General features: G+C 46.1%; 1 long non-coding RNA gene across 1 annotated transcript; it reads right to left on the bottom strand.

Moving 5' to 3' along the window:
- Positions 1 to 368: 368 nt before the first annotated feature.
- Positions 369 to 10,390, bottom strand: LOC130707772 (uncharacterized). Its single transcript, XR_009007803.1, has 3 exons — positions 10,187 to 10,390; positions 2,843 to 2,943; positions 369 to 610 (listed from the first exon to the last, which is right to left on the bottom strand). It is a non-coding gene; the product is annotated as an uncharacterized LOC130707772 (long non-coding RNA).
- Positions 10,391 to 10,433: the final 43 nt, after the last annotated feature.

Genomic DNA, 10,433 nt, shown 5'->3' with positions numbered 1-10,433 from the left:
TAGGGCTTCCCTGGTGGCGCAGTGGTTGAGAATCTGCCTGCCAATGCAGGGGACACGGGTTCGAGCCCTGGTCTGGGAAGATCCCACATGCCACGGAGCAACTGGGCCCGTGAGCCACAGTTACTGAGCCTGCGCGTCTGGAGCCTGTGCTCCGCAACAAGAGAGGCCGCGATGGTGAGAGGCCCGCGCACCGCGATGAACAGTGGTCCCCACTTGCCACAACTAGAGAAAGCCCTCGCACAGAAACGAAGACCCAACACAGTGATAAATAAATAAATAAATAAAAGACCGTGAATTTCAAAAAAAAAAAATTAAAAAAAAAAAAAAAAAAAAAAAAAAAGTAGAGTTTTATATACCGTGAAACACGGCGACCGCAACATCAACAAATGCAGACGGATCCAGGCGTGTCGTATGGGGACTCATCCCATGGTCAAGCAAAATCCTCAAACAATTAGATTTGCCAGCAGGTATCTGGGTGAATTTCTTCTTTCTCTATCATGAGTCATGTTGCCATCACAGGTGTGATTTTCCAAAACCGTGATAAGTCCTTGCTAAAGCTCTGAGCAAAGCGAAACTTGGTCTTCCCTTGATTTACACAGTAGTTGCATTCCTGGAAAAGTCAGCATATGTTAAAACCATGCCAAAAAAAAAATTGAGTTTATTTGTACAATTACTAGTTTCCAAGCTCGCTTAATTACAGGGTGTGTTACCTACAGGAGCATCTGGTTGGACTTCTTAAAGTCCTGTGGGACAAGAAACATTCTCCGCTGGGCAGGACTGTCGCTACATTGCAGGACAGCCAGCATTCCCAGCCCCCGGTCCACCACATGGAAATAGCACCCTCCTGTCACTGCATCCACTGAAATATCCCATACAGTTCAAAGCATTCCTTGGGAAGCATTATCCCTTCCATGAAGAACATTGGTCCAGAGGGTCAATATTCAGACAGTTGATCCCAACCCAGTGTAACATGTGCGGCAATACAGATTCCAGGGTCTGTGGGTGCTCCAAACCTGGGGTATCTCAGGAACTGGGGGTTCAAAGTGGACAGATTGCTATAAGCAGACAAGACCTAAGGGAGGCCAATTTTGCAGACAGAAAGAAGGGAAGGCAAAGGGGTGCCAGGCAGAAGGGACAGCATAAGCCAAGGCCTGGAGATGAATGACCATCCATGAGGTATGTGGGAAATGCAAGGTTTAGAGCCCAAAGGGCCAGGTGGTGGGAGGCTGGAGGAAGAGGCAGGGTCCAGACCCTCCCACGCCTATCACAGGAAGCAGCATGGACTCTGTCCTGGGAGGTAATGGGGAGCCATCTCACATACGATGCATTTACTCGTAAGTGCATTATTTTTTTAAGGGACTCTGCTCAAAAGATTTGTCCTCCTGAGGCCTGTTTTGGGAGTAGTACCTTACTTCTCCAGAAGTAAAGCCTGGAAATGCAAACCAGGGATGTTGATCAAATCAAATTGACCTGATCTATTCCTATTTGCTTACACTGTGGGGCCTGGCTTTGCTCCATCTGCCCGAGTCTATAGGTTAAGTTCAGAGAAGCTACATAAACAGTGACGCCTTCCCTGAAAGCAGATCGTGACTCCCAGCACAGCCCTCCCCCTAGAGAAATCCAACCTGTGGGCTGCGCGGTTGATGGCATGGGCTCTTGAAAGCCAATTCCCACAGTCCCCACAGTGGACAGAGGAGCTGAAAGGAACGATCCCCAGGCAAACCTGGTCCCCAGTCTCACCCCACAGAGGGTTTTGAAGATTTTATGATTAAGATGACACCTTATAACATCTTAAAAAATGCTTGAGCAAGCAGAAGCTAACATATTGGCAAAACACCTGTTGAATCCCCCATTCTTCTGGATTAATCAAACAGATGCAGGGAAATGAACTAAATCAGAATCCTCCCTACACAGACTTCCAAACAATCCTCCAACACAGAAATGAATATTCAATAATTCAGGGCCTGCCTTTGAGGAATGCATACGCAGCTGGGGAGCTATACAGATAGTTCAAGGAGACAGTTTGTGTTAGGATGCTGGGGCTTGGCGGGGGGTGTGGTGTTCCCAGACAGATTCCTTTGTTCTTTTTGTGTAAATCATGATCCCAGGGCCTCTTTACGGTCACAAAAACCCCCAGCTCACCAGGGCTCTCCAAGAGGTCTTCCAGAACCATCTTTCTGTGTGATTTAGCCCTCCTCCCAGTGACGGTGAAAGCCACCTGACTTCAAAAAGTATGGAATCTAAGGCATTTGAGCACAATTTTTACCCCACAGGCAACACCCTCGCCTCCCTCTCTGATGCTGAAAGCTTGGAAGGGACCATAAAGTTTATTTCACAGCTGAAGAAATTGATGCTCGGAGAGGGACAATGACTTGCCCAAGGTCACAGTGAGCAAGCAGGGATTGGAAACCCAAGCCCAGGCTTACCACTTACATGCAAGACCTCACGTAAATATGTTTATGAAAGTCCTCCTCCCCAGGGCAGTGACTAATCAAACCGTCTCTAAGAGGGAGTTGTTCATACACTCACAAAATGAATGTTCTAGGCCCACGTTCAGTGCTGAAGCCACTGACCATGTGTGGCTATTAAGCACTTGAAATGTGGCAAGTTCACACTGAGAAGGCTGTTAAGTGTGAAATGCACACCTGATTCCAAAGGCTTAGACTGAACAAAAGAATGTAAAATATGTCCTTAGTAATTTGTTATATTGATTACTTGTTGAAATGACAATGTTTTAGATATATCTGGTTAAATAAAAATATTATTAAAATGAACTTCATCTGTTTCCTCCTTCTTTTTTCACTTTTTTTGGCTACTAGAAAGTTTAACATTACATACGTACATGGATCGCACTCTATTTCCATTGGACAGAGCTTCTACAGGCATTGAGGATATAGCAGAGCACAGAACAGACACAAATCATGCCCTCCTGGAGTTTATCCCCTGAGGGAGGAGAGAGACAACAAATAAACAAATAAGTGAAATAAGTGCTATAGAAAAATAAAGCAGGGAAGCGGGGGGGAGGGGGGTAGAGAAGGGAGGAGGGGTTGACATCTAAAATAGGATGATCAAGAAAGGCTTTATTTACATTAGCCTTCAGGAAAATGCAAATCAAAACCAGGAGATACCACTTCATCACCCCCCTCTAGGATGTCTGTAATCACAAAGACAGGTAATAATAAGTGTTGGAGAAGATGTGGGAAATTGGAACCCCGATAACACTGCTGGTGGGAATGTAAAATGGTGCAGCCACTTTGGAAAACAGTCTGGCATTTTCTCAAAAGGTTAAACAGAGTTACCATATGACCCAGCAATTCCCTCCTAGGTATCTACCCAAGAGAAATGAAAACATATGTCCACACAAAAACTTGTACATGCATGTTCATAGGAGCATTATTCCTAATAGCCAAAAAGTGAAACAACCCAAATGTCCATTAATTGATGAGTGGATAAATAAATTGTAGTATCGCCATACAATGGAATATTATTCGACCCTAAAAAGGAATGAGGTACTGAACCATGCTACAACATGGATGAATCTTGAAAACATTAAGCTTAGTGAAAGAATTCAGTCATAATAGAGCATATATTGTCTGATTCCATTTAATGGAATTCTAATTCCTTGAAATGTCCAGAATAAGCAAATACATGGAGACAGAAAGTAGTTTGGTGGGAGGGTTGAGCAAACTGGGGAAAAATGGGGAGTGCCTGCTAATAGGTCTGGGGTTTCTTCTTGGAGTGATGAAAAATGTTCTGTAACTGATCATGGTGAAGGTTGCACAACTCTGTAAATATGCTAAAACCCACCAAATTGTATACTGAATTGTAATGGGTGAATTGCATGGCATATGAATTATATTAATAAAACTGTTATAAAAAAAAGAAAACAAAGACTTCACTGAGAAGTGATATTTGAGCAGACATTTGAGTGAATTAATTGGCTATTTGGGGGAAGGACATTCCAGGCAGAGGAAACAGCAAGTGCAAAGGCCCTGAGGAAAGAGCAGGCTTTTTCAAGGAACAGGCTAGAGCAGAATGAGAGGGAGAGCAGAAGGCGCTGAGTCAGAGGGATGGGGCAGCAGATCATGTAGGGTCTTCCAAGCCATGGGAAGGACTTTGGCTTCTCTGCTGAATGAGATAAGTCACTGGTGGCTTTAGAGCAAAGAGGGATCAGTGTGGCTGCTGTGTTGAGAATAGCCTTCGGGGGTCATGTGCAGAAACAGTGAGAAAGCTGTTATATTGTCTGAACATTTCAGTTGAACTAACATGATGTATATGTGTGTGTTATTGGTTTGAACCCCCTAGAACAGGAAGGGGTTGGCAAATTGCAACCCGGGGGTCAAATCTGTCCCACCATCTATTTTTGGACAGCCTGTGAACTGAAGAATTGCTTTTACATTTTTTTAAAATCAGAAGAATAATACTTTGTGAGACATGAAAATCATATGAAATTCAAATTTCAGTGTCCATAAGTAAAGTTTTACTGGAACACTTCCAGGCCCATTTGTGTGTATGGATGCTTTCACAGCAGAGGTGAGTAGATGCAACAGGGACAAGAGACTGCGTGGCCCTCAAAGCCTAAAATACTTCCCATTTGGCTCTCAACAGAATAAGTTTGATAAACCATAGAACAATTCCCAAACGTTTTGGTCTCAGGACTATTTTTCATCTTAAAAACTGAGGATCCCAGATTTTGTTAATAGAGGTTATTAATATTCACCATTTAGAAATTAAAAGTGCATGTGACCCTGTGAAAGTATTTTTAAAATACGTATTAAATAATTTTTAAAAAATAATAAATCTACATATGTTAGCTTGGTTAACAGTTTTATGAAAAATGATATATATTTTTTAAATAAATTTATTTATTTATTTATTATTTATTTTTGGCTGCATTGGGTCTTTGTTGCTGCACACAGGCTTTCTCTAGTTGCGGCGAGCAGGGGATACTCTTCGTTGCGGTGCACGGGTTTCTCATTGCGGTGGCTTCTCTTGTTGCGGAGCATGGGCTCTAGACACACGGGCTTCAATAGCTGAAGCATGCGGACTCAGGAGTTGTGGCTCACGGGCTCTAGAGCGCAGGCTCAGTAGTTGTGGCACATGGGCTTAGTTGCTCCAGGGCATGTGGGATCTTCCCGGACCAGGGATCGAACCCATGTCCCCTGCATTGGCAGGCGGATTCTTAACCACTGTGCCACCAGGGAAGTCCTGAAAATTTATATTTTTGAAAACAAAAAATATTTAGTGAGAAGAGTGTCATTGTTTTACAGTCAGCCCTCCTCTGCGGAACCCATGGATACGGAGGGCCGACTATGGGACTCAGATTTTGGTATGAGGGCAGGTCCTGGAATCAATCTTCCGCAGATCCTGAGAAACCACTGTACATGTTTGTAAATATCTTTAAAGTCTGGCTTGGACTTCCCTGGTGGTGCAGTGGTTAAGAATCCGCCTGCCAATGCAGGGGATATGTGTTCAAGCCCTGCTCCGGGAAGATCCCACATGCCACAGAGCAACTAAGCCTATGCGCCACAACTACTGAGCCTGTGCTCTAGAGCCCGTGAGCCACAACTACTGAGCCCATGTGCCACAACTACTGAAGCCCACGCGCCTAGAGCCCGTGCTTCTCAACAAGAGAAGCCACCTCAATGAGAAGCCTGCGCACCGCAACGAAGAGTAGCCCCCGCTCCCTGCAACTGGAGAGAGCCCGTGCACAGCAACAAAGACCCAATGCAACCAAAAAATAAATTAATTAATTAAAAAAAAAGAAAAGTTACTTATAAGTATTAAAAAAAAAAGTCTGGCTTAATAGAAGACAGCTGCATTCTCATATCTGATTCTTCCTTCAACCTGTGGCAATACTACACATGTAACTTCTGGAAAACTCCCCTCTATGCTTGGGAGAAAATGAGAGTGAAAAACGCAAATAATGTCCTAGTATTATTAAATAATAAAATAATAATAGTGCTGACCTCACAGACCCTCTGAAAAGGTCCCAGGCACCACACTTTGAGAGCTGCTCCCGTGGAGGCAGCAGGGACTTTACCCAGAAGCCACACTCCAGAGGCACTTCCGCAAGTGCTTCAATTGTCTTAATGCCATTTCAGCAGAGGGTCTGTTCATTAGCAAACTGATGGCCAAAATAATTGTCCATCAGTCAAACAGGCAGTGTTCCAGATGTGCAATGTGCTGTCCATGTGCCTCTGCTCTTGCACCACAGGGCATAAGAATCTAGTGAACTCCAATGGGCTCTAGGTCTTAGGAATCCATCTGGTCTGGGGTTTAAGCCGCTGAGTGAGGATGCCATCGCCTGACCCTGAATTGAAGCTTGTTCCTCAAATATTGTTGCTTCTGCCTTGGACTTAATCTTTTCAAGAAGGAAGCTTTTTGGAACACCCAGGACATATATCTGGGCCTTCATTGAGCTCACAGAGGAGGTTATATAACTCGAGGACCTGCTTGCTAATCAGTGATGGTCCGTGGCACAGAATTCAGGCTAAAACTGGCTTGTGTTGCCTCAGTGCCCCCTGCTAGTAGCAAGGTACGCTCATCTACCACTCATTACTGGAGATTACTGAGATCTACAGCAACACTGAACCCAGTTGCGATGAACTGGCTTAGTCGTGTCATGATGTAATCTACCACAGTAATCCAGGAGAGAGGTGAGGGGGACTTGGACCACAAGATAGTGATAGAGTGCTACAGAGTGGTTGGATTCTAGACATAACAGACTGTGCTAATGAACCAAGTGTGGAGTGTGAGGAAAAGAGAGGAATTGGGGTTGCCTCCAAGGATTTTAAAGGCACTTGAAAGGATGGATGGGGCAGCCTGCAGGAGAAACAGGTTTGTGGGGGAGACTGACCCCTCCCCCCTCAACAGGACAGTCACCATCAGGTTGGGGTCTCATTCTAGGCCATCCGGGAACTTCCCACATCCAGAGTAGCTTCTGGGGAAGGGTCTAGAACAGGTCAAAAGAGGTGGTTCCTGAAGGGAGAAGGTGGGTTCATTCTGTTTGCTCTGTATGAAACGGCTTGGTCAGAAATTCCCTGGTGGTCCAGTGGTTAGGACTCTGTGCTTCCACTGCACGGGGGAACAGGTTCGATCCCTGGTCCAGGAACTAAGATCCCGCATGCCATGCAATGCGGCCCCCCCCCCCCAAAAAAAGGAAAGGGCTTGGTCACTCAGTCCTCCAGGAGGAAAATCTATTCCAAGTCAGAACATTCGGGGAGCTACTTGAATCAATGTGTAAACAGGTCCAGAAAATGTATTCTTTTAAAGAATGTTGATTCAATATTTACTAAGACCTTGTCCTCGAGCCTGGGGATAGAACCAAATAAAACCTGGTGCCAGCTCTCCTGAATCTTAGTATTCGAAAGGAAATAATTTCCCTCCTTCAAAAAAGATAGCCCCAGGCTATGTATTCATTCCTCCACCAAATATTCATGAAGAATCTACTATATGTAAAGTGCTGGAGATACAGGAAAGTTACAAGACAAGCTGTTCAGTGCTAGAATATAAGCCAGATTTAAAAAGGGGTTGTGAGGCGTCTTGTGTGTGTGAGATGAGGTTGACCAAGGAACAGCTCACAGAATATAAACAGCAGCTATGTCAGGGGAGCGGCCAAGATAAGTGCTCTCTAAGCAAAGATAAGACTTCAGGAGGAATGAGGTTTAAATTGCCCCTAAGATAGAGAAGACTCAGATGAGCCAAGATAGCTAGCAGGTCCTACCAGGAGGTGATGTGAAGCTGATATAAAGTTAGGGGTAGGTTAGCAAAAGATTTGAGTGTAGGACAAGAGAGTGACTCACTGGGCACATGGGGCTGCTAGAGGGAAGATTTACTGTAGATGTTCCCACCCAGGTCTTGGGCCCAAAGCACCTTATCTCTGCCATCAAGATCCACTTAGATTCTAAGTCCTAGACTAACAACTTGCAGATCAATGACATTTCAACACAAAGAATAGCTAGTCAATGAGGAAGCACCTTGAAAAGAAGGAAAGAAATCAATATTTTATTATATTTACTGACCCTTTAACTCGTATCAAGTTTACTCCTTGGGCATTTTGTAGTATTTATCCCTCCTGTTTTTCTTCCAAATTTTGCAAAGTGCCAGGAATCCCCAAACTACCCCTTGTTGCTACCTTCTGATGTTACATCATTTACAAAGACTGCAACTGCCTAGGAGTTGGCCCCCTTTAAACATCAGTAACCATATGTTCCCCTGCCCCTAGACAGTGTGATCAAGACAGCCAGGACCCAGATTTAAATCACCAGCTGCATGCCCTTTGGCAAGTCACCTTTTCTGAGATTATTTCTTCATCTGTGAAATGGGATAATAACGCCAAACTCTACAGACTTAAGGGGTGTTCATGGAATAATCATATTCAGTAAATGTAAAGCATCCGACACAATCCTGGGCGCAGAGTAGGTAATCAATGCTTCTTTCTTCTCCCTCTGTCCACTCTCCCCTCAACAAACACACACACTGTCTTTTTCACACCCAACAGCTGGAAGCAGCAGAAGCACGATTTGGAATCAGAGAAGGAGGTGAGAGTCACGCTTTGCCCCTTCCCAGCTGGGTGGCATTGGGCAGGTCACTTTGCCTCTCTGAGCTGGGGATTTCTCATCTGTAACTTGTAAATTGTGTGCCATGCCCCTCCCCTCCTCACAGCATTGTTGTAATAGCTCAAGAGAGAGAGGGCCTCACTTAGGGCAATGGCAATAGCGATCACAAAGGATTTGTTAAGGGAACACTCTAGCCAGGTTGGTTGCTTCTATTTATCACCTGTGAGAGGAGGGACTCCCAGAACTGAAAATACAGTCCTCTTTGTAGAAGTTCTGGCTTTTCTGCCAGGAGTACCTGGCATGCAAATGAGTAGCATGTTAGCAACTGTAAAGGAATGTAACAGAGCAGGATATGAGCACACAGAATTCTGGCCAATTCATGGGCAATGGAGAATCTAAGATGTTTGTTAATAGTGATTGTGTGGTTTGGAGAAGGTTTCGGTTTCCCCAACTCTAATAGTGGGAGAAAGACGAATTGCAGATGGAAAGAATAATATAAAGGCCTGTCTCTGCTCTAAAATTCCACATTCTCTGAATCTGCCTTCTTTCCCACAGCTGTCTGCTATAAATGTCCAATATAAATGAAGGATAGTGAGGCGGTCTCTGAAGGCTGGTCAGCAATCCCCTGGGCTTCTGAATTGTTTCCTGCCCGTCTGATAGCAATTGATTATGCCTCTGATGACTCTTGCAATATCATCAGGGAGGCTTGTCTGTTTAGCTGATGGCTGCTATTCTCACCAGAGGGTGGCAAAATAATGTCGGAAAACCCCAACCAGGAACCTCAGGTATAAAAGGGAAATGTAAAAACGCCAGGGATCATCTGCCAAACTTGGACCCCTGCTCCTCTTGGAACCCCCAATCTTCAGCCGAAGCAACGATTCTCAAAGCGTGGTCCTGGGGCCAGCAGCATCAGCAGTACCTGGGAACCTGTTGGCCCCCCACATTCTTGGCCACCCAGACTTAAACCGGAAACTCTGGGGGTGGAGCCTACCAAGTGATTCTGATGCACTGCTCTCAGTGGTTAAAGAAACAAACCACCTATTTTAAAGCATAAAGTCTTGGTCTCCTCATCCAGGTGTGAGCTGAGCCAGTGCTGGAGTCCAGCTCAGGTTCTGCTACCTCCCAGCTGTGGAACCCTGGGCAACTTACTAAACCACTCTCAGCCTCAGTTTCTTCACCTGTAAAGTGGAGATAATACCTATGGAATCAGCGGTCCTGGGGTGAGAAATAACAAATGTGTGAGCTGGACCCTTAAAAGGTAGTTAGCGATGGCTCCATTTGCTGCAATGGATGGCATCTGTTTAAAAGCCCCGCGAAACGTCCTGGCATTTGTCACAGTAAGTCTCTGGACACAGTAAGTCTTTTAAATCCTCTCAAGTCTCACGTATCCAAGGGCTCAAAGAAAGGCAAGCAAGTCCCGTCCTCCTCCCTGAGGGACCCAGAGGGTCTGAGATACTCTGACCAGGCCGTGGTCAAAGACCAGATCAGCCTCCCCGGGCCTGGCCCGGGAGGGGCCTTAGAGGTCATCTCGATTGACCCCCTGCTTTTCCGCGGAGGAACGGGGCCCAAGGGCGCGCGGTCAGACGCTGGCGGAGCTGGGCCCCAGCCTGGATCCCCGCACTCACACAGTTCAGGGCTCTCCCCCTGCTCCTCACTGACGCCCCACGCCGCAGCTCAAGGGGATCCAAGATCACCCAGTCGCCCCCACTGCACCCCTCGAATGGATCTGCCCAGGCCCCGCACCCTCAGCCCCGCGCCATCTGGGCTCCCGGCGGCCGGAAGTTCCTGGGTCCGCCCAGCCGACGCGGGCGCGGGCGCCAGACGGGCCAGGCAGCGCCTCCCGCGGCCAGGCCGCCCCCTGGCGGGGCCGGG

Source organism: Balaenoptera acutorostrata, chromosome 3, assembly GCF_949987535.1.
Source record: "Balaenoptera acutorostrata chromosome 3, mBalAcu1.1, whole genome shotgun sequence".
Classification (NCBI taxonomy): domain Eukaryota; kingdom Metazoa; phylum Chordata; class Mammalia; order Artiodactyla; family Balaenopteridae; genus Balaenoptera; species Balaenoptera acutorostrata.
Note: the sequence above shows the minus strand (reverse complement) of the source record. Positions and strands in the feature narration are given on the sequence as shown.